Raw genomic sequence first — 26,559 nt, 5'->3', positions numbered from 1 at the left:
TTTTATAGCCCCGATCTACGGTGATGTTTTATAGCCGCGATCTACGCAGATGTTTGATAGCCCCGATCTACGGAGATGTTTTATAGTCCCGATCTATGGAGATGTTTTATTGCCCCGACCTATGGAGATGTTTTATAGCCCTGATCGATGGAGATGTTTTATAGCCCCGACCTACGGAGATGTTTTATAGCCCCGATCTACGGAGATGTTTTATAGCCCCGACCTATGGAGATGTTTTATAGCTCCGATCTACGGAGATGTTTTATAGCCCCGATCTACGGAGATGTTTTATAGCCCCGATCTGTGGAGATGTTTTTTAGCCCCGACCTACGTAGATGTTTTATAGCCCCGATCTACGGAGATGTTTTATTGCCCCGATCTATGGAGTTGTTTTATAGCCCCGACCTACGGAGATGTTTTATAGCCCCGATCTACGGAGATGTTTTATACCCCCGACCTATGGAGATGTTTTATAGCAACGATCTACAGAGATGTTTTATAGCCCCGACCTATGGAGATGTTTTATAGCCCCGATCTACGGAGAAGTTTTATAGCCCCGACCTATGGAGATGTTTTATAGCCCCGATCTACGGAGATGTTTTATAGCCCCGATTTACGGAGATGTTTTATAGCCCCGATCTACGGAGATGTTTTATAGCCCCGATCTACGGAGATGTTTTATAGCCTCGATCTACGGAGATGTTTTATAGCCCCAACCTCTGGAGATGTTTTTTGCCCCGATCTACGGAGATGTTTTATAGCCCCGATCTATGGAGATGTTTTATAGCCCCGACCTACGGAGATGCTTTATAGCCCCGATCTACGGAGATGTTTTATAGCCCCGATCTACGGAGATGTTTTATAGCCCCGATCTACGGAGATGTTTTATAGCCCCGATCTACGGAGATGTTTTATAGCCCCGACCTAGGGAGATGTTTTATAGCCCCGAGCTATGGAGATGTTTTACAGCCCCGACCTACGGAGATGTTTTATAGCCCCGACCTACGGAGATGTTTTATAGCCCGACCTATGGAGATGTTTTATAGCTCCGACCTATGGAGATGTTTTATTGCCCCGACCTACGGAGATGTTTTATAGCCCCGATCTATGGAGATGCTTTATAGCCCCGATCTACGGAGATGTTTTATAGCCCCGATCTACGGAGATGTTTTATAGCCCCGATCTACGGAGAAGTTTTATAGCCCCGACCTATGGAGATGTTTTATAGCCCCGATCTACTGAGATGTTTTATAGCCCCGACCTATGGAGATGCTTTATAGCCCCGATCTACGGAGATGTTTTATAGCCCCGATCTACGGAGATGTTTTATAGCCCCGATCTACGGAGATGTTTTATAGCCCCGATCTACGGAGATGTTTTATAGCCCCGACCTAGGGAGATGTTTTATAGCCCCGAGCTATGGAGATGTTTTACAGCCCCGACCTACGGAGATGTTTTATAGCCCCGACCTACGGAGATGTTTTATAGCCCGACCTATGGAGATGTTTTATAGCTCCGACCTATGGAGATGTTTTATTGCCCCGACCTACGGAGAAGTTTTATAGCCCCGACCGATGGAGATGTTTTATAGCCCCGACCTATGGAGATGTTTTATAGCCCCGATCTACGGAGAAGTTTTATAGCCCCGACCTATGGAGATGTTTTATAGCCCCGATCTACTGAGATGTTTTATCGCCCCGTACTGCGGAGATGTTTTAGAGCCCCGATCTACGGAGATGTTTTATAGCCCCGATCTACGGAGATGTTTTATAGCCCCGATCTACGGAGATGTTTTATAGCCCCGATCTACGGAGATGTTTTATAGCCCCGAGCTATGGAGATGTTTTATAGCCCAGACCTACGGAGATGTTTTATAGCCCCGATCTATGGAGATGTTTTATATCCCCGATCTATGGAGATGTTTTATAGCCCCGATCTATGGAGATGTTTTATAGCCCAGATCTGTGGAGATGTTTTATAGCCCCGATCTACGGAGATGTTTTATAGCCCCATAGCTATGGCGATGTTTTATAGCCCCGACCTATGGAGATGTTTTATAGCCCTGATTTATGCAGATGTTTTACAGACCTGACGTACGGAGATGTTTTATAGCCCTGACTAATGGAGATGTTTTATAGCCCCGATCTACGGAGATGTTTTATCGCCCCGATCTACGGAGATGTTTTATAGCCCCGATCTACGGAGATGTTTTATAGCCCCGAGCTCTGGAGATGTTTTATAGCCCCGACCTACGGAGATGTTTTATAGCCCCGATCTACGGAGATGTTTTATAGCCCCGATCTACGGAGATGTTTTATAGCCCCAATCAACAGAGATGTTTTACAGCCCCGATCGACGGAGATGTTTTATAGCCCCGATCTACGGAGATGTTTTATAGCCCCGCCCTATGGCGATGTTTTATAGCCCCGACCTATGGAGATGTTTTATAGCCTTGATCTATGCAGATGTTTTATAGACCTGACGTACGGAGATGTTTTATAGCCCCGACCTATGGAGATGTTTTATAGCCCCGATCTATGGAGATGTTTTATCGCCCCGATCTACGGAGATGTTTTATAGCCCCGATCTACGGAGATGTTTTATAGCCCCGATCTACGGAGATGTTTTATAGCCCCGATCTACGGAGATGTTTTATAGCCCCGATCTATGGAGATGTTTTATAGCCCCGACCTACGGAGATGTTTTATAGCCCCGATCTACGGAGATGTTTTATAGCCCCGAGCTATGGAGATGTTTTATAGCCCCGACCTGCGGAGATGTTTTATAGCCCCGATCTACGGAGATGTTTTATAGCCCCGATCTACGGAGATGTTTTATAGCCCCGATCTACAGAGATGTTTTATAGCCCCGATCTACGGAGAAGTTTTATAGCCCCGACCTACGGAGATGTTTTATAGCCCCGATCTACGGAGATGTTTTATCGCCCCGATCTACGGAGATGTTTTATAGCCCCGATCTATCGAGATGTTTTATAGCCCCGATCTACGGAGATGTTTTGTAGCCCCGATCTCCGGAGATGTGTTATTGCCCCGATCTATGGAGATGTTTTATAGCCCCGACCTACGGAGATGTTTTATAGCCCCGATCTACGGAGATGTTTTATAGCCCCGACCTACGAGATGTTTTATAGCCCCGATCTACGGAGATGTTTTATAGCCCCGATCTATGGAGATGTTTTATAGCCTCGATCTGTGGAGATGTTTTATAGCCCCGATCTACGGAGAAGTTTTATAGCCCCGACCGATGGAGATGTTTTATAGCCCCGACCTACGGAGATGTTTTATAGCCCCGATCTACGGAGATGTTGTATAGCCCCGACCTATGGAGATGTTTTATAGCTCCGACCTATGGAGATGTTTTATTGCCCCGACCTACGGAGATGTTTTATAGCCCCGATCTATGGAGATGCTTTATAGCCCCGATCTACGGAGATGTTTTATAGCCCCGATCTACAGAGATGTTTTATAGCCCCGATCTACGGAGAAGTTTTATAGCCCCGACCTGTGGAGATGTTTTATAGCCCCGATCTACTGAGATGTTTTATCGCCCCGATCTGCGGAGATGTTTTATAGCCCCGATCTACGGAGATGTTTTATAGCCCCGATCTACGGAGATGTTTTATAGTCCCGATCTATGGAGATGTTTTATAGCCTCGATCTGTGGAGATGTTTTATAGCCCCGATCTACGGAGAAGTTTTATAGCCCCGACCGATGGAGATGTTTTATAGCCCCGATCTATCGAGATGTTTTATAGCCCCGATCTACGGAGATGTTTTGTAGCCCCGATCTCCGGAGATGTGTTATTGCCCCGATCTATGGAGATGTTTTATAGCCCCGACCTACGGAGATGTTTTATAGCCCCGATCTACGGAGATGTTTTATAGCCCCGACCTACGAGATGTTTTATAGCCCCGATCTACGGAGATGTTTTATAGCCCCGATCTACGGAGATGTTTTATAGCCCCGAGCTATGGAGATGTTTTATAGCCCAGACCTACGGAGATGTTTTATAGCCCCGATCTATGGAGATGTTTTATATCCCCGATCTATGGAGATGTTTTATAGCCCCGATCTATGGAGATGTTTTATAGCCCAGATCTGTGGAGATGTTTTATAGCCCCGATCTACGGAGATGTTTTATAGCCCCGACCTATGGCGATGTTTTATAGCCCCGACCTATGGAGATGTTTTATAGCCCTGATTTATGCAGATGTTTTACAGACCTGACGTACGGAGATGTTTTATAGCCCTGACTAATGGAGATTTTTATAGCCCCGATCTACGGAGATGTTTTATCGCCCCGATCTACGGAGATGTTTTATAGCCCCGATCTACGGAGATGTTTTGTAGCCCCGATCTATGGAGATGTTTTATAGCCCCGATCTACGGAGATGTTTTATAGCCCCGATCTATGGAGATGTTTTATAGCCCCGACCTACGGAGATGTTTTATAGCCCCGATCTACGGAGATGTTTTATAGCCCCGAGCTATGGAGATGTTTTATAGCCCCGACCTACGGAGATGTTTTATAGCCCCGATCTACGGAGATGTTTTATAGCCCCGATCTACGGAGATGTTTTATAGCCCCAATCAACAGAGATGTTTTATTGCCCCGATCGACGGAGATGTTTTATAGCCCCGATCTACGGAGATGTTTTATAGCCCCATAGCTATGGAGATGTTTTATAGCCCAGACCTACGGAGATGTTTTATAGCCCCGATCTATGTAGATGTTTTATATCCCCGATCTATGGAGATGTTTTATAGCCCCGATCTATGGAGATGTTTTATAGCCCCGATCTACGGAGAAGTTTTATAGCCCCGACCGATGGAGATGTTTTATAGCCCCGATCTACGGAGATGTTTTATAGCCCCGATCTACGGAGATGTTTTATATCCCCGATCTACTGAGATGTTTTATAGCCACGATCTACGGAGATGTTTTATAGCCCAGATCTGTGGAGATGTTTTATAGCCCCGATCTACGGAGATGTTTTATAGCCCCGACCTATGGCGATGTTTTATAGCCCCGAGCTATGGAGATGTTTTATAGCCCTGATCTATGCAGATGTTTTATAGACCTGACGTACGGAGATGTTTTATAGCCCCGACCTGTGGAGATGTTTTATAGCCCCGGGCTATGGAGATGTTTTATAGCCCCGACCTACGAGATGTTTTATAGCCCCGATCTACGGAGATGTTTTATAGCCCCGATCTATGGAGATGTTTTATAGCCTCGATCTATGGAGATGTTTTATAGCCCCGATCTACGGAGATGTTTTATAGCCCCGACCTACGGAGATGTTTTATAGCCCCGACCTACGGAGATGTTTTATAGCCCCGACCTATGGAGATGTTTTATAGCTCCGACCTATGGAGATGTTTTATAGCCCCGACCTACGGAGATGTTTTATAGCCCCGATCTACGGAGAAGTTTTATAGCCCCGACCTATGGAGATGTTTTATAGCCCCGATCTACTGAGATGTTTTATCGCCCCGATCTGCGGAGATGTTTTAGAGCCCCGATCTACGGAGATGTTTTATCGCCCCGATCTACGGAGATATTTTATAGCCCCGATCAACGGAGATGTTTTATAGCCCCGAGCTATGGAGATGTTTTATCGCCCCGATCTACGGAGATGTTTTATACCCCCGATCTATGGAGATGTTTTATAGCCCCGACCTACGGAGATGTTTTATTGCCACGATCTACGGAGATGTTTTATAGCCCCGACTTATGGAGATGTTTTATAGCCCCGATCTACGGAGATGTTTTATAGCCCCGATCTACGGTGATGTTTTATAGCCGCGATCTACGCAGATGTTTGATAGCCCCGATCTACGGAGATGTTTTATAGTCCCGATCTACGGAGATGTTTTATTGCCCCGACCTATGGAGATGTTTTATAGCCCTGATCGATGGAGATGTTTTATAGCCCCGACCTACGGAGATGTTTTATAGCCCCGATCTACGGAGATGTTTTATAGCCCCGACCTATGGAGATGTTTTATAGCTCCGATCTACGGAGATGTTTTATAGCCCCGATCTACGGAGATGTTTTATAGCCCCGATCTGTGGAGATGTTTTTTAGCCCCGACCTACGTAGATGTTTTATAGCCCCGATCTACGGAGATGTTTTATTGCCCCGATCTATGGAGTTGTTTTATAGCCCCGACCTACGGAGATGTTTTATAGCCCCGATCTACGGAGATGTTTTATACCCCCGACCTATGGAGATGTTTTATAGCAACGATCTACAGAGATGTTTTATAGCCCCGACCTATGGAGATGTTTTATAGCCCCGATCTACGGAGAAGTTTTATAGCCCCGACCTATGGAGATGTTTTATAGCCCCGATCTACGGAGATGTTTTATAGCCCCGATTTACGGAGATGTTTTATAGCCCCGATCTACGGAGATGTTTTATAGCCCCGATCTACGGAGATGTTTTATAGCCTCGATCTACGGAGATGTTTTATAGCCCCAACCTCTGGAGATGTTTTTTGCCCCGATCTACGGAGATGTTTTATAGCCCCGATCTATGGAGATGTTTTATAGCCCCGACCTACGGAGATGCTTTATAGCCCCGATCTACGGAGATGTTTTATAGCCCCGATCTACGGAGATGTTTTATAGCCCCGATCTACGGAGATGTTTTATAGCCCCGATCTACGGAGATGTTTTATAGCCCCGACCTAGGGAGATGTTTTATAGCCCCGAGCTATGGAGATGTTTTACAGCCCCGACCTACGGAGATGTTTTATAGCCCCGACCTACGGAGATGTTTTATAGCCCGACCTATGGAGATGTTTTATAGCTCCGACCTATGGAGATGTTTTATTGCCCCGACCTACGGAGATGTTTTATAGCCCCGATCTATGGAGATGCTTTATAGCCCCGATCTACGGAGATGTTTTATAGCCCCGATCTACGGAGATGTTTTATAGCCCCGATCTACGGAGAAGTTTTATAGCCCCGACCTATGGAGATGTTTTATAGCCCCGATCTACTGAGATGTTTTATAGCCCCGACCTATGGAGATGCTTTATAGCCCCGATCTACGGAGATGTTTTATAGCCCCGATCTACGGAGATGTTTTATAGCCCCGATCTACGGAGATGTTTTATAGCCCCGATCTACGGAGATGTTTTATAGCCCCGACCTAGGGAGATGTTTTATAGCCCCGAGCTATGGAGATGTTTTACAGCCCCGACCTACGGAGATGTTTTATAGCCCCGACCTACGGAGATGTTTTATAGCCCGACCTATGGAGATGTTTTATAGCTCCGACCTATGGAGATGTTTTATTGCCCCGACCTACGGAGAAGTTTTATAGCCCCGACCGATGGAGATGTTTTATAGCCCCGACCTATGGAGATGTTTTATAGCCCCGATCTACGGAGAAGTTTTATAGCCCCGACCTATGGAGATGTTTTATAGCCCCGATCTACTGAGATGTTTTATCGCCCCGATCTGCGGAGATGTTTTAGAGCCCCGATCTACGGAGATGTTTTATAGCCCCGATCTACGGAGATGTTTTATAGCCCCGATCTACGGAGATGTTTTATAGCCCCGATCTACGGAGATGTTTTATAGCCCCGAGCTATGGAGATGTTTTATAGCCCAGACCTACGGAGATGTTTTATAGCCCCGATCTATGGAGATGTTTTATATCCCCGATCTATGGAGATGTTTTATAGCCCCGATCTATGGAGATGTTTTATAGCCCAGATCTGTGGAGATGTTTTATAGCCCCGATCTACGGAGATGTTTTATAGCCCCATAGCTATGGCGATGTTTTATAGCCCCGACCTATGGAGATGTTTTATAGCCCTGATTTATGCAGATGTTTTACAGACCTGACGTACGGAGATGTTTTATAGCCCTGACTAATGGAGATGTTTTATAGCCCCGATCTACGGAGATGTTTTATCGCCCCGATCTACGGAGATGTTTTATAGCCCCGATCTACGGAGATGTTTTATAGCCCCGAGCTCTGGAGATGTTTTATAGCCCCGACCTACGGAGATGTTTTATAGCCCCGATCTACGGAGATGTTTTATAGCCCCGATCTACGGAGATGTTTTACAGCCCCGATCGACGGAGATGTTTTATAGCCCCGATCTACGGAGATGTTTTATAGCCCCATAGCTATGGAGATGTTTTATAGCCCAGACCTACGGAGATGTTTTATAGCCCCGATCTATGGAGATGTTTTATATCCCCGATCTATGGAGATGTTTTATAGCCCCGATCTATGGAGATGTTTTATAGCCCCAATCTACGGAGAAGTTTTATAGCCCCGACCGATGGAGATGTTTTATAGCCCCGATCTACGGAGATGTTTTATCGCCCCGATCTACGGAGATGTTTTATAGCCCCGATCTACGGAGATGTTTTATAGCCCCGAGCTCTGGAGATGTTTTATAGCCCCGACCTACGGAGATGTTTTATAGCCCCGATCTACGGAGATGTTTTATAGCCCCGATCTACGGAGATGTTTTATAGCCCCAATCAACAGAGATGTTTTACAGCCCCGATCGACGGAGATGTTTTATAGCCCCGATCTACGGAGATGTTTTATAGCCCCATAGCTATGGAGATGTTTTATAGCCCAGACCTACGGAGATGTTTTATAGCCCCGATCTATGGAGATGTTTTATATCCCCGATCTATGGAGATGTTTTATAGCCCCGATCTATGGAGATGTTTTATAGCCCCAATCTACGGAGAAGTTTTATAGCCCCGACCGATGGAGATGTTTTATAGCCCCGATCTACGGAGATGTTTTATAGCCCCGATCTACGGAGATGTTTTATATCCCCGATCGACTGAGATGTTTTATAGCCACGATCTACGGAGATGTTTTATAGCCCAGATCTGTGGAGATGTTTTATAGCCCCGATCTACGGAGATGTTTTATAGCCCCGACCTATGGCGATGTTTTATAGCCCCGAGCTATGGAGATGTTTTATAGCCCTGATCTATGCAGATGTTTTATAGACCTGACGTACGGAGATGTTTTATAGCCCCGACCTGTGGAGATGTTTTATAGCCACGATCTACGGAGATGTTTTATAGCCCCGGGCTATGGAGATGTTTTATAGCCCCGACCTACGAGATGTTTTATAGCCCCGATCTACGGAGATGTTTTATAGCCCCGATCTATGGAGATGTTTTATAGCCTCGATCTACGGAGATGTTTTATAGCCCCGATCTACGGAGATGTTTTAAAACCCCGACCTACGGAGATGTTTTATAGCCCCGACCTACGGAGATGTTTTATAGCCCCGATCTACGGAGAAGTTTTATAGCCCCGACCTATGGAGATGTTTTATAGCCCCGATCTACTGAGATGTTTTATCGCCCCGATCTGCGGAGATGTTTTAGAGCCCCGATCTACGGAGATGTTTTATCGCCCCGATCTACGGAGATATTTTATGGCCCCGATCAACGGAGATGTTTTATAGCCCCGAGCTATGGAGATGTTTTATCACCCCGATCTACGGAGATGTTTTATACCCCCGATCTATGGAGATGTTTTATAGCCCCGACCTACGGAGATGTTTTATTGCCACGATCTACGGAGATGTTTTATAGCCCCAACTTATGGAGATGTTTTATAGCCCCGATCTACGGAGATGTTTTATAGCCCCGATCTACGGTGATGTTTTATAGCCGCGATCTACGCAGATGTTTGATAGCCCCGATCTACGGAGATGTTTTATAGCCCCGATCTGTGGAGATGTTTTTTAGCCCCGACCTACGTAGATGTTTTATAGCCCCGATCTACGGAGATGTTTTATTGCCCCGATCTATGGAGTTGTTTTATAGCCCCAACCTACGGAGATGTTTTATAGCCCCGATCTACGGAGATGTTTTATACCCCCGACCTATGGAGATGTTTTATAGCAACGATCTACAGAGATGTTTTATAGCCCCGACCTATGGAGATGTTTTATAGCCCCGATCTACGGAGAAGTTTTATAGCCCCGACCTATGGAGATGTTTTATAGCCTCGATCTACGGAGATGTTTTATAGCCCCAACCTATGGAGATGTTTTTTGCCCCGATCTACGGAGATGTTTTATAGCCCCGATCTATGGAGATGTTTTATAGCCCCGACCTACGGAGATGCTTTATAGCCCCGATCTACGGAGATGTTTTATAGCCCCGATCTACGGAGATGTTTTATAGCCCCGATCTACGGAGATGTTTTATAGCCACGATCTACGGAGATGTTTTATAGCCCCGACCTAGGGAGATGTTTTATAGCCCCGAGCTATGGAGATGTTTTACAGCCCCGACCTACGGAGATGTTTTATAGCCCCGACCTACGGAGATGTTTTATAGCCCGACCTATGGAGATGTTTTATAGCTCCGACCTATGGAGATGTTTTATTGCCCCGACCTACGGAGATGTTTTATAGCCCCGATCTATGGAGATGCTTTATAGCCCCGATCTACGGAGATATTTTATAGCCCCGATCTACGGAGATGTTTTATAGCCCCGATCTACGGAGCAGTTTTATAGCCCCGACCTATGGAGATGTTTTATAGCCCCGATCTACTGAGATGTTTTATCGCCCCCATCTGCGGAGATGTTTTATAGCCCCGATCTACAGAGATGTTTTATAGCCCCGATCTACGGAGATATTTTATAGCCCCGATCAACGGAGATGTTTTATAGCCCCGAGCTATGGAGATATTTTATAGCCCAGACCTACGGAGATGTTTTATAGCCCTGATCTATGGAGATGTTTTATAGCCCCGATCTACGGAGATGTTTTATAGCCCCGATCTACGGAGATGTTTTATAGCCCCGATCTACTGAGATGTTTTATAGCCACGATCTGCGGAGATGTTTTGTAGCCCAGATCTGTGGAGATGTTTTAAAGCCCCGATCTACGGAGATGTTTTATAGCCCCGAACTATGGAGATGTTTTATCGCCCCGATCTACGGAGATGTTTTATAGCCCCGATCTACGGAGATGTTTTATAGCCCCGATCTATGGAGATGTTTTATAGCCTCGATCTACGGAGATGTTTTATAGCCCCGATCTACGGAGATGTTTTATAGCCCCGACCGATGGAGATGTTTTATAGTCCCGACCTACGGAGATGTTTTATAGCCCCGACCTACGGAGATGTTTTATAGCCCCGACCTATGGAGATGTTTTATAGCTCCGACCTGTGGAGATGTTTTATTGCCCCGACCGACGGAGATGTTTTATAGCCCCGATCTATGGAGATGCTTTATAGCCCCGACCTACGGAGAAGTTTTTTAGTCCCGATCTACAGAGATGTTTTATAGCCCCGATCTACGGAGAAGTTTTATAGCCCCGACCTATGGAGATGTTTTATAGCCCCGATCTACTGAGATGTTTTATCACCCCGATTTGCGGAGATGTTTTATAGCCCCGATCTACAGAGATGTTTTATAGCCCCGATCTACGGAGATATTTTATAGCCCCGATCTACCGAGATGTTTTATAGCCCCGATCTACGGTGATGTTTTATAGCCGCGATCTACGCAGATGTTTGATAGCCCCGATCTACGGAGATGTTTTATAGCCCCGATCTACGGTGATGTTTTATAGCCGCGATCTACGCAGATGTTTGATAGCCCCGATCTACGGAGATGTTTTATAGTCCCGATCTACGGAGCTGTTTTATTGCCCCGACCTATGGAGATGTTTTATAGCCCTGATCGATGGAGATGTTTTATAGCCCCGACCTATGGAGATGTTTTATAGCCCCGATCTACGGAGATGTTTTATAGCCCCGATCTATGGAGATGTTTTATAGCCCCGATCTACGGAGATGTTTTATAGCCCCGATCTATGGAGATGTTTTTTAGCCCCGACCTACGTAGTTGTTTTATAGCCCCGATCTACGGAGATGTTTTATTGCCCCGATCTATGGAGTTGTTTTATAGCCCCGACCTACGGAGATGTTTTATAGCCCCGATCTACGGAGATGTTTTATACCCCCGATCTATGGAGATGTTTTATAGCCCCGACCTATGGAGATGTTTTATAGCCCCGATCTACGGAGAAGTTTTCTAGCCCCGACCTATGGAGATGTTTTATAGCAACGATCTACGGAGATGTTTTATAGCCCCGACCTACGGAGATGTTTTATAGCCCCGATCTACGGAGATGTTTTATAGCCCCGATTTACGGAGATGTTTTATAGCCCCGATCTACGGAGATGTTTTATAGCCCCGATCTACGGAGATGTTTTATAGCCCCAACCTGTGGAGATGTTTTTTGCCCCGATCTACGGAGATGTTTTATAGCCCCGATCTACGGAGATGTTTTATAGCCCCGATCTACGGAGATGTTTTATAGCCCCGATCTACGGAGATGTTTTATAGCCCCGATCTATGGAGATGTTTTATAGCCCCGACCTATGGAGATGTTTTATAGCCCCGATCTGCGGAGAAGTTTTCTAGCCCCGACCTACGGAGATGTTTTATAGCAACGATCTACGGAGATGTTTTATAGCCCCGATTTACGGAGATGTTTTATAGCCCCGATCTACGGAGATGTTTTATAGCCCCGATCTACGGAGATGTTTTATAGCCTCGATCTACGGAGATGTTTTATAGCCCCAACCTGTGGAGATGTTTTTTGCCCCTATCTACGGAGATGTTTTATAGTCCCGACCTATGGAGATGTTTTATAGCCCCGATTTACGGAGATGTTTTATAGCCCCGATCTCTGGAGATGTTTTATAGCCCCGACCTATGGAGATGTTTTATAGCCCCGATCTAAGGAGATGCTTTATCGCCCCGATTTACGGAGATGTTTTACAGCCCCGATCTCTGGAGATGTTTTATAGCCCCGACCTATGGAGATGTTTTATAGCCCCGACCTATGGAGATGTTTTATAGCCCCGATCTACGGAGATGTTTTATAGCCCCGATCTACGGAGATGTTTTATAGCCCCGATCTACGGAGATGTTTTATAGCCCCGATCTACGGAGATGTTTTATAGCCCCGATCTATGGAGATGTTTTACAGCCCCGATCTACGGAGATGTTTTATCGCCCCGACCGATGGAGATGTTTGATAGCCCCGACCTATGGAGATGTTTTGTAGCCCGATCTATGGAGATGTTTTATAGCCCCGACCTACGGAGATGTTTTATAGCCCCGATCTACGTAGATGTTTTATAGCCCCGACCTACGGAGATGTTTTATAGCCCCGACCTATGGAGATGTTTTATAGCCCCGATCTACGGAGATGTTTTATAGTCCCGATCTACGGAGATGTTTTTTAGCCCCGATCTACAGAGATGTTTTGTAGCTCCCATCTACGGCGATGTTTTATAGCCCCGACCTATGGAGATGTTTTATAGCCCCGATCTATGGAGATGTTTTATAGCCCCGATCTGTGGAGATGTTTTATAGCCCCGATCTACGGAGATGTTTTATAGCCTCGATCTACGGAGATGTTTTTTAACCCCGACCTATGGAGATGTTTTTTGTCCCGATCTACGGAGATGTTTTATAGCCCCGACCTATGGAGATGTTTTATAGCCCCGATCTACGGAGATGTTTTATAGCCCCGACCTACGGAGATGTTTTAGAGCCCTGATCTGCGGAGATGATTTGTAGCCCTGACCTGCGGAGATGTTTTATAGCCCCGATCGATGGAGATGTTTTATAGCCCCGATCTACGGAGATGTTTTATAGCCCCGACCTACGGAGATGTTTTATAGCCCTGACCTACGGAGATGTTTTATAGCCCCGATCTACGGAGATGTTTTATAGCCCCGACCTATGGAGATGTTTTATAGCCCCGACCTACGGAGATGTTTTATAGCCCCGATCTACGGAGATGTTTTATAGCCCCAATCTAAGGAGATGCTTTATAGCCCCGATCTACGGAGATGTTTTATAGCCCCGACCTACGGAGATGTTTTATAGCCCCGACCTCTGGAGATGTTTTATAGCCCCGATCTACGGAGATGTTTTATAGCCCCGATCTACAGAGATGTTTTATAGCCCCGACCTATGGAGATGTTTTATAGCCCCGACCTACGGAGATGTTTTATAGCCCCGATCTACGGAGATGTTTTATAGCCCCGACCTACGGAGATGTTTTATAGCCCCGATCTACGGAGATGTTTTATATCCCCGATCTACGGAGATGTTTATTAGCCCCGATCTACGGAGATGTTTTGTAGCCCCGATCTACGGCGATGTTTCATAGCCCCGACCTACGGAGATGTTTTATAGCCCCGATCTACGGAGATGGTTTATAGCCCCGATCTGCGGAGATGTTTTATAGCCCCTATCTACGGAGATGTTTTATAGCCCCGAACTACGGAGATGTTTTATAGCCCCGACCTATGGAGATGTTTTATAACCCCAATCTACGGAGAAGTTTTATAGCCCCGACCTATGGAGATGTTTTATAGCCCCGATCTACGGAGATGTTTTATAGCCCCGAACTACGGAGATGTTTTATAGCCCCGATCTATGGAGATGTTTTATAGCCCCGATCTACGGAGATGTTTTATAGCCCGACCTATGGAGATGTTTTATAGCTCCGACCTATGGAGATGTTTTATTGCCCCGACCTACGGAGAAGTTTTATAGCCCCGACCGATGGAGATGTTTTATAGCCCCGACCTATGGAGATGTTTTATAGCCCCGATCTACGGAGAAGTTTTATAGCCCCGACCTATGGAGATGTTTTATAGCCCCGATCTACTGAGATGTTTTATCGCCCCGATCTGCGGAGATGTTTTAGAGCCCCGATCTACGGAGATGTTTTATAGCCCCGATCTACGGAGATGTTTTATAGCCCCGATCTACGGAGATGTTTTATAGCCCCGATCTACGGAGATGTTTTATAGCCCCGAGCTATGGAGATGTTTTATAGCCCAGACCTACGGAGATGTTTTATAGCCCCGATCTATGGAGATGTTTTATATCCCCGATCTATGGAGATGTTTTATAGCCCCGATCTATGGAGATGTTTTATAGCCCAGATCTGTGGAGATGTTTTATAGCCCCGATCTACGGAGATGTTTTATAGCCCCATAGCTATGGCGATGTTTTATAGCCCCGACCTATGGAGATGTTTTATAGCCCTGATTTATGCAGATGTTTTACAGACCTGACGTACGGAGATGTTTTATAGCCCTGACTAATGGAGATGTTTTATAGCCCCGATCTAGGGAGATGTTTTATCGCCCCGATCTACGGAGATGTTTTATAGCCCCGATCTACGGAGATGTTTTATAGCCCCGAGCTCTGGAGATGTTTTATAGCCCCGACCTACGGAGATGTTTTATAGCCCCGATCTACGGAGATGTTTTATAGCCCCGATCTACGGAGATGTTTTGTAGCCCCAATCAACAGAGATGTTTTACAGCCCCGATCGACGGAGATGTTTTATAGCCCCGATCTACGGAGATGTTTTATAGCCCCATAGCTATGGAGATGTTTTATAGCCCAGACCTACGGAGATGTTTTATAGCCCCGATCTATGGAGATGTTTTATATCCCCGATCTATGGAGATGTTTTATAGCCCCGATCTATGGAGATGTTTTATAGCCCCAATCTACGGAGAAGTTTTATAGCCCCGACCTACGGAGATGTTTTATAGCCCCGATCTACGGAGATGTTTTATAGCCCCGACCTACGGAGATGTTTTATAGCCCCGATCTACGGAGATGTTTTATATCCCCGATCTACGGAGATGTTTATTAGCCCCGATCTACGGAGATGTTTTGTAGCCCCGATCTACGGCGATGTTTCATAGCCCCGACCTACGGAGATGTTTTATAGCCCCGATCTACGGAGATGGTTTATAGCCCCGATCTGCGGAGATGTTTTATAGCCCCTATCTACGGAGATGTTTTATAGCCCCGAACTACGGAGATGTTTTATAGCCTCGATCTACGGAGATGTTTTATAGCCCCGATCTATGGAGATGTTTTATAGCCCCGACCTATGGAGATGTTTTATAACCCCAATCTACGGAGAAGTTTTATAGCCCCGACCTATGGAGATGTTTTATAGCCCCGATCTACGGAGATGTTTTATAGCCCCGAACTACGGAGATGTTTTATAGCCCCGATCTATGGAGATGTTTTATAGCCCCGATCTACGGAGATGTTTTATAGCCCCGACCTACGGAGATGTTTTATAGCCCTGACCTACGGAGATGTTTTATAGCCCCGATCTACGGAGATGTTTTATAGCCCCGACCTATGGAGATGTTTTATAGCCCCGACCTACGGAGATGTTTTATAGCCCCGATCTACGGAGATGTTTTATAGCCCCAATCTAAGGAGATGCTTTATAGCCCCGATCTACGGAGATGTTTTATAGCCCCGACCTACGGAGATGTTTTATAGCCCCGACCTCTGGAGATGTTTTATAGCCCCGATCTACGGAGATGTTTTATAGCCCCGATCTACAGAGATGTTTTATAGCCCCGACCTATGGAGATGTTTTATAGCCCCGACCTACGGAGATGTTTTATAGCCCCGATCTACGGAGATGTTTTATAGCCCCGACCTACGGAGATGTTTTATAGCCCCGATCTACGGAGATGTTTTATATCCCCGATCTACGGAGATGTTTATTAGCCCCGATCTACGGAGATGTTTTGTAGCCCCGATCTACGGCGATGTTTCATAGCCCCGACCTACGGAGATGTTTTATAGCCCCGACCTCTGGAGATGTTTTATAGCCCCGACCTATGGAGAAGTTTTTTAGCCCCGATCTACAGAGATGTTTTATAGCCCCGATCTACGGAGAAGTTTTATAGCCCCGACCTATGGAGATGTTTTATAGCCCCGATCTACTGAGATGTTTTATCACCCCGATTTGCGGAGATGTTTTATAGCCCCGATCTACAGAGATGTTTTATAGCCCCGATCTACGGAGATATTTTATAGCCCCGATCTACCGAGATGTTTTATAGCCCCGATCTACGGTGATGTTTTATAGCCGCGATCTACGCAGATGTTTGATAGCCCCGATCTACGGAGATGTTTTATAGCCCCGATCTACGGTGATGTTTTATAGCCGCGATCTACGCAGATGTTTGATAGCCCCGATCTACGGAGATGTTTTATAGTCCCGATCTACGGAGCTGTTTTATTGCCCCGACCTATGGAGATGTTTTATAGCCCTGATCGATGGAGATGTTTTATAGCCCCGACCTATGGAGATGTTTTATAGCCCCGATCTACGGAGATGTTTTATAGCCCCGATCTATGGAGATGTTTTATAGCCCCGATCTACGGAGATGTTTTATAGCCCCGATCTATGGAGATGTTTTTTAGCCCCGACCTACGTAGTTGTTTTATAGCCCCGATCTACGGAGATGTTTTATTGCCCCGATCTATGGAGTTGTTTTATAGCCCCGACCTACGGAGATGTTTTATAGCCCCGATCTACGGAGATGTTTTATACCCCCGATCTATGGAGATGTTTTATAGCCCCGACCTATGGAGATGTTTTATAGCCCCGATCTACGGAGAGGTTTTCTAGCCCCGACCTATGGAGATGTTTTATAGCAACGATCTACGGAGATGTTTTATAGCCCCGACCTACGGAGATGTTTTATAGCCCCGATCTACGGAGATGTTTTATAGCCCCGATTTACGGAGATGTTTTATAGCCCCGATCTACGGAGATGTTTTATAGCCCCGATCTACGGAGATGTTTTATAGCCCCAACCTGTGGAGATGTTTTTTGCCCCGATCTACGGAGATGTTTTATAGCCCCGATCTACGGAGATGTTTTATAGCCCCGATCTACGGAGATGTTTTATAGCCCCGATCTACGGAGATGTTTTATAGCCCCGATCTATGGAGATGTTTTATAGCCCCGACCTATGGAGATGTTTTATAGCCCCGATCTGCGGAGAAGCTTTCTAGCCCCGACCTACGGAGATGTTTTATAGCAACGATCTACGGAGATGTTTTATAGCCCCGATTTACGGAGATGTTTTATAGCCCCGATCTACGGAGATGTTTTATAGCCCCGATCTACGGAGATGTTTTATAGCCTCGATCTACGGAGATGTTTTATAGCCCCAACCTGTGGAGATGTTTTTTGCCCCTATCTACGGAGATGTTTTATAGTCCCGACCTATGGAGATGTTTTATAGCCCCGATTTACGGAGATGTTTTATAGCCCCGATCTCTGGAGATGTTTTATAGCCCCGACCTATGGAGATGTTTTATAGCCCCGATCTAAGGAGATGCTTTATCGCCCCGATTTACGGAGATGTTTTACAGCCCCGATCTCTGGAGATGTTTTATAGCCCCGACCTATGGAGATGTTTTATAGCCCCGACCTATGGAGATGTTTTATAGCCCCGATCTACGGAGATGTTTTATAGCCCCGATCTACGGAGATGTTTTATAGCCCCGATCTACGGAGATGTTTTATAGCCCCGATCTACGGAGATGTTTTATAGCCCCGATCTATGGAGATGTTTTACAGCCCCGATCTACGGAGATGTTTTATCGCCCCGACCGATGGAGATGTTTGATAGCCCCGACCTATGGAGATGTTTTGTAGCCCGATCTATGGAGATGTTTTATAGCCCCGACCTACGGAGATATTTTATAGCCCCGATCTACGTAGATGTTTTATAGCCCCGACCTACGGAGATGTTTTATAGCCCCGACCTATGGAGATGTTTTATAGCCCCGATCTACGGAGATGTTTTATAGTCCCGATCTACGGAGATGTTTTTTAGCCCCGATCTACAGAGATGTTTTGTAGCTCCCATCTACGGCGATGTTTTATAGCCCCGACCTATGGAGATGTTTTATAGCCCCGATCTATGGAGATGTTTTATAGCCCCGATCTGTGGAGATGTTTTATAGCCCCGATCTACGGAGATGTTTTATAGCCTCGATCTACGGAGATGTTTTTTAACCCCGACCTATGGAGATGTTTTTTGTCCCGATCTACGGAGATGTTTTATAGCCCCGACCTATGGAGATGTTTTATAGCCCCGATCTACGGAGATGTTTTATAGCCCCGACCTACGGAGATGTTTTAGAGCCCTGATCTGCGGAGATGATTTGTAGCCCTGACCTGCGGAGATGTTTTATAGCCCCGATCGATGGAGATGTTTTATAGCCCCGATCTACGGAGATGTTTTATAGCCCCGACCTACGGAGATGTTTTATAGCCCTGACCTACGGAGATGTTTTATAGCCCCGATCTACGGAGATGTTTTATAGCCCCGACCTATGGAGATGTTTTATAGCCCCGACCTACGGAGATGTTTTATAGCCCCGATCTACGGAGATGTTTTATAGCCCCAATCTAAGGAGATGCTTTATAGCCCCGATCTACGGAGATGTTTTATAGCCCCGACCTACGGAGATGTTTTATAGCCCCGACCTCTGGAGATGTTTTATAGCCCCGATCTACGGAGATGTTTTATAGCCCCGATCTACAGAGATGTTTTATAGCCCCGACCTATGGAGATGTTTTATAGCCCCGACCTACGGAGATGTTTTATAGCCCCGATCTACGGAGATGTTTTATAGCCCCGACCTACGGAGATGTTTTATAGCCCCGATCTACGGAGATGTTTTATATCCCCGATCTACGGAGATGTTTATTAGCCCCGATCTACGGAGATGTTTTGTAGCCCCGATCTACGGCGATGTTTCATAGCCCCGACCTACGGAGATGTTTTATAGCCCCGATCTACGGAGATGGTTTATAGCCCCGATCTGCGGAGATGTTTTATAGCCCCTATCTACGGAGATGTTTTATAGCCCCGAACTACGGAGATGTTTTATAGCCTCGATCTACGGAGATGTTTTATAGCCCCGATCTATGGAGATGTTTTATAGCCCCGACCTATGGAGATGTTTTATAACCCCAATCTACGGAGAAGTTTTATAGCCCCGACCTATGGAGATGTTTTATAGCCCCGATCTACGGAGATGTTTTATAGCCCCGAACTACGGAGATGTTTTATAGCCCCGATCTATGGAGATGTTTTATAGCCCCGATCTACGGAGATGTTTTATAGCCCCGACCTACGGAGATGTTTTATAGCCCTGACCTACGGAGATGTTTTATAGCCCCGATCTACGGAGATGTTTTATAGCCCCGACCTATGGAGATGTTTTATAGCCCCGACCTACGGAGATGTTTTATAGCCCCGATCTACGGAGATGTTTTATAGCCCCAATCTAAGGAGATGCTTTATAGCCCCGATCTACGGAGATGTTTTATAGCCCCGACCTACGGAGATGTTTTATAGCCCCGACCTCTGGAGATGTTTTATAGCCCCGATCTACGGAGATGTTTTATAGCCCCGATCTACAGAGATGTTTTATAGCCCCGACCTATGGAGATGTTTTATAGCCCCGACCTACGGAGATGTTTTATAGCCCCGATCTACGGAGATGTTTTATAGCCCCGACCTACGGAGATGTTTTATAGCCCCGATCTACGGAGATGTTTTATATCCCCGATCTACGGAGATGTTTATTAGCCCCGATCTACGGAGATGTTTTATATCCCCGATCTACGGAGATGTTTCATAGCCCCGACCTACGGAGATGTTTTATAGCCCCGACCTCTGGAGATGTTTTATAGCCCCGACCTATGGAGAAGTTTTTTAGCCCCGATCTACAGAGATGTTTTATAGCCCCGATCTACGGAGAAGTTTTATAGCCCCGACCTATGGAGATGTTTTATAGCCCCGATCTACTGAGATGTTTTATCACCCCGATTTGCGGAGATGTTTTATAGCCCCGATCTACAGAGATGTTTTATAGCCCCGATCTACGGAGATATTTTATAGCCCCGATCTACCGAGATGTTTTATAGCCCCGATCTACGGTGATGTTTTATAGCCGCGATCTACGCAGATGTTTGATAGCCCCGATCTACGGAGATGTTTTATAGCCCCGATCTACGGTGATGTTTTATAGCCGCGATCTACGCAGATGTTTGATAGCCCCGATCTACGGAGATGTTTTATAGTCCCGATCTACGGAGCTGTTTTATTGCCCCGACCTATGGAGATGTTTTATAGCCCTGATCGATGGAGATGTTTTATAGCCCCGACCTATGGAGATGTTTTATAGCCCAGACCTACGGAGATGTTTTATAGCCCCGATCTATGGAGATGTTTTATATCCCCGATCTATGGAGATGTTTTATAGCCCCGATCTATGGAGATGTTTTATAGCCCAGATCTGTGGAGATGTTTTATAGCCCCGATCTACGGAGATGTTTTATAGCCCCATAGCTATGGCGATGTTTTATAGCCCCGACCTATGGAGATGTTTTATAGCCCTGATTTATGCAGATGTTTTACAGACCTGACGTACGGAGATGTTTTATAGCCCTGACTAATGGAGATGTTTTATAGCCCCGATCTAGGGAGATGTTTTATCGCCCCGATCTACGGAGATGTTTTATAGCCCCGATCTACGGAGATGTTTTATAGCCCCGAGCTCTGGAGATGTTTTATAGCCCCGACCTACGGAGATGTTTTATAGCCCCGATCTACGGAGATGTTTTATAGCCCCGATCTACGGAGATGTTTTATAGCCCCAATCAACAGAGATGTTTTACAGCCCCGATCGACGGAGATGTTTTATAGCCCCGATCTACGGAGATGTTTTATAGCCCCATAGCTATGGAGATGTTTTATAGCCCAGACCTACGGAGATGTTTTATAGCCCCGATCTATGGAGATGTTTTATATCCCCGATCTATGGAGATGTTTTATAGCCCCGATCTATGGAGATGTTTTATAGCCCCAATCTACGGAGAAGTTTTATAGCCCCGACCTACGGAGATGTTTTATAGCCCCGATCTACGGAGATGTTTTATAGCCCCGATCTACGGAGATGTTTTATAGCCCCGATCTACGGAGATGTTTTATATCCCCGATCTACGGAGATGTTTATTAGCCCCGATCTACGGAGATGTTTTGTAGCCCCGATCTACGGCGATGTTTCATAGCCCCGATCTACGGAGATGTTTTATAGCCCCGATCTACGGAGATGTTTTATAGCCCCGATCTATGGAGATGTTTTATATCCCCGATCTACGGAGATGTTTTATAGCCCCGATCTACGGAGATGTTTTATAGCCCCGATCTACGGAGATGTTTTATATCCCCGATCTACGGAGATGTTTATTAGCCCCGATCTACGGAGATGTTTTGTAGCCCCGATCTACGGCGATGTTTCATAGCCCCGACCTACGGAGATGTTTTATAGCCCCGATCTACGGAGATGGTTTATAGCCCCGATCTGCGGAGATGTTTTATAGCCCCTATCTACGGAGATGTTTTATAGCCCCGAACTACGGAGATGTTTTATAGCCTCGATCTACGGAGATGTTTTATAGCCCCGATCTATGGAGATGTTTTATAGCCCCGACCTACGGAGATGTTTTATAGCCCCGATCTATGGAGATGTTTTATAACCCCAATCTACGGAGAAGTTTTATAGCCCCGACCTATGGAGATGTTTTATAACCCCAATCTACGGAGAAGTTTTATAGCCCCGACCTATGGAGATGTTTTATAACCCCAATCTACGGAGAAGTTTTATAGCCCCGACCTATGGAGATGTTTTATAACCCCAATCTACGGAGAAGTTTTATAGCCCCGACCTATGGAGATGTTTTATAGCCCCGATCTACGGAGATGTTTTATAGCCCCGAACTACGGAGATGTTTTATAGCCCCGATCTATGGAGATGTTTTATAGCCCCGATCTACGGAGATGTTTTATAGCCCCGACCTACGGAGATGTTTTATAGCCCTGACCTACGGAGATGTTTTATAGCCCCGATCTACGGAGATGTTTTATAGCCCCGACCTATGGAGATGTTTTATAGCCCCGACCTACGGAGATGTTTTATAGCCCCGATCTACGGAGATGTTTTATAGCCCCAATCTAAGGAGATGCTTTATAGCCCCGATCTACGGAGATGTTTTATAGCCCCGACCTACGGAGATGTTTTATAGCCCCGACCTCTGGAGATGTTTTATAGGCCGATCTACGGAGATGTTTTATAGCCCCGATCTACAGAGATGTTTTATAGCCCCGACCTATGGAGATGTTTTATAGCCCCGACCTACGGAGATGTTTTATAGCCCCGATCTACGGAGATGTTTTATAGCCCCGACCTACGGAGATGTTTTATAGCCCCGATCTACGGAGATGTTTTATATCCCCGATCTACGGAGATGTTTATTAGCCCCGATCTACGGAGATGTTTTGTAGCCCCGATCTACGGCGATGTTTCATAGCCCCGACCTACGGAGATGTTTTATAGCCCCGACCTCTGGAGATGTTTTATAGCCCCGACCTATGGAGAAGTTTTTTAGCCCCGATCTACAGAGATGTTTTATAGCCCCGATCTACGGAGAAGTTTTATAGCCCCGACCTATGGAGATGTTTTATAGCCCCGATCTACTGAGATGTTTTATCACCCCGATTTGCGGAGATGTTTTATAGCCCCGATCTACAGAGATGTTTTATAGCCCCGATCTACGGAGATATTTTATAGCCCCGATCTACCGAGATGTTTTATAGCCCCGATCTACGGTGATGTTTTATAGCCGCGATCTACGCAGATGTTTGATAGCCCCGATCTACGGAGATGTTTTATAGCCCCGATCTACGGTGATGTTTTATAGCCGCGATCTACGCAGATGTTTGATAGCCCCGATCTACGGAGATGTTTTATAGTCCCGATCTACGGAGCTGTTTTATTGCCCCGACCTATGGAGATGTTTTATAGCCCTGATCGATGGAGATGTTTTATAGCCCCGACCTATGGAGATGTTTTATAGCCCCGATCTACGGAGATGTTTTATAGCCCCGATCTATGGAGATGTTTTATAGCCCCGATCTACGGAGATGTTTTATAGCCCCGATCTATGGAGATGTTTTTTAGCCCCGACCTACGTAGTTGTTTTATAGCCCCGATCTACGGAGATGTTTTATTGCCCCGATCTATGGAGTTGTTTTATAGCCCCGACCTACGGAGATGTTTTATAGCCCCGATCTACGGAGATGTTTTATACCCCCGATCTATGGAGATGTTTTATAGCCCCGACCTATGGAGATGTTTTATAGCCCCGATCTACGGAGAGGTTTTCTAGCCCCGACCTATGGAGATGTTTTATAGCAACGATCTACGGAGATGTTTTATAGCCCCGACCTACGGAGATGTTTTATAGCCCCGATCTACGGAGATGTTTTATAGCCCCGATTTACGGAGATGTTTTATAGCCCCGATCTACGGAGATGTTTTATAGCCCCGATCTACGGAGATGTTTTATAGCCCCAACCTGTGGAGATGTTTTTTGCCCCGATCTACGGAGATGTTTTATAGCCCCGATCTACGGAGATGTTTTATAGCCCCGATCTACGGAGATGTTTTATAGCCCCGATCTACGGAGATGTTTTATAGCCCCGATCTATGGAGATGTTTTATAGCCCCGACCTATGGAGATGTTTTATAGCCCCGATCTGCGGAGAAGCTTTCTAGCCCCGACCTACGGAGATGTTTTATAGCAACGATCTACGGAGATGTTTTATAGCCCCGATTTACGGAGATGTTTTATAGCCCCGATCTACGGAGATGTTTTATAGCCCCGATCTACGGAGATGTTTTATAGCCTCGATCTACGGAGATGTTTTATAGCCCCAACCTGTGGAGATGTTTTTTGCCCCTATCTACGGAGATGTTTTATAGTCCCGACCTATGGAGATGTTTTATAGCCCCGATTTACGGAGATGTTTTATAGCCCCGATCTCTGGAGATGTTTTATAGCCCCGACCTATGGAGATGTTTTATAGCCCCGATCTAAGGAGATGCTTTATCGCCCCGATTTACGGAGATGTTTTACAGCCCCGATCTCTGGAGATGTTTTATAGCCCCGACCTATGGAGATGTTTTATAGCCCCGACCTATGGAGATGTTTTATAGCCCCGATCTACGGAGATGTTTTATAGCCCCGATCTACGGAGATGTTTTATAGCCCCGATCTACGGAGATGTTTTATAGCCCCGATCTACGGAGATGTTTTATAGCCCCGATCTATGGAGATGTTTTACAGCCCCGATCTACGGAGATGTTTTATCGCCCCGACCGATGGAGATGTTTGATAGCCCCGACCTATGGAGATGTTTTGTAGCCCGATCTATGGAGATGTTTTATAGCCCCGACCTACGGAGATGTTTTATAGCCCCGATCTACGTAGATGTTTTATAGCCCCGACCTACGGAGATGTTTTATAGCCCCGACCTATGGAGATGTTTTATAGCCCCGATCTACGGAGATGTTTTATAGTCCCGATCTACGGAGATGTTTTTTAGCCCCGATCTACAGAGATGTTTTGTAGCTCCCATCTACGGCGATGTTTTATAGCCCCGACCTATGGAGATGTTTTATAGCCCCGATCTATGGAGATGTTTTATAGCCCCGATCTATGGAGATGTTTTATAGCCCCAATCTACGGAGAAGTTTTATAGCCCCGACCTACGGAGATGTTTTATAGCCCCGATCTACGGAGATGTTTTATAGCCCCGATCTACGGAGATGTTTTATAGCCCCGATCTACGGAGATGTTTTATATCCCCGATCTACGGAGATGTTTATTAGCCCCGATCTACGGAGATGTTTTGTAGCCCCGATCTACGGCGATGTTTCATAGCCCCGACCTACGGAGATGTTTTATAGCCCCGATCTACGGAGATGGTTTATAGCCCCGATCTGCGGAGATGTTTTATAGCCCCTATCTACGGAGATGTTTTATAGCCCCGAACTACGGAGATGTTTTATAGCCTCGATCTACGGAGATGTTTTATAGCCCCGATCTATGGAGATGTTTTATAGCCCCGACCTATGGAGATGTTTTATAACCCCAATCTACGGAGAAGTTTTATAGCCCCGACCTATGGAGATGTTTTATAGCCCCGATCTACGGAGATGTTTTATAGCCCCGAACTACGGAGATGTTTTATAGCCCCGATCTATGGAGATGTTTTATAGCCCCGATCTACGGAGATGTTTTATAGCCCCGACCTACGGAGATGTTTTATAGCCCTGACCTACGGAGATGTTTTATAGCCCCGATCTACGGAGATGTTTTATAGCCCCGACCTATGGAGATGTTTTATAGCCCCGACCTACGGAGATGTTTTATAGCCCCGATCTACGGAGATGTTTTATAGCCCCAATCTAAGGAGATGCTTTATAGCCCCGATCTACGGAGATGTTTTATAGCCCCGACCTACGGAGATGTTTTATAGCCCCGACCTCTGGAGATGTTTTATAGGCCGATCTACGGAGATGTTTTATAGCCCCGATCTACAGAGATGTTTTATAGCCCCGACCTATGGAGATGTTTTATAGCCCCGACCTACGGAGATGTTTTATAGCCCCGATCTACGGAGATGTTTTATAGCCCCGACCTACGGAGATGTTTTATAGCCCCGATCTACGGAGATGTTTTATATCCCCGATCTACGGAGATGTTTAT

The sequence above is a fragment of the Pristiophorus japonicus genome, chromosome 12 (assembly GCF_044704955.1).
Source record: "Pristiophorus japonicus isolate sPriJap1 chromosome 12, sPriJap1.hap1, whole genome shotgun sequence".
NCBI classification, from domain to species: Eukaryota; Metazoa; Chordata; class Chondrichthyes; family Pristiophoridae; genus Pristiophorus; species Pristiophorus japonicus.
The sequence above is the reverse complement of the archived record's forward strand: the minus strand, read 5'-3'. Positions refer to the sequence as shown.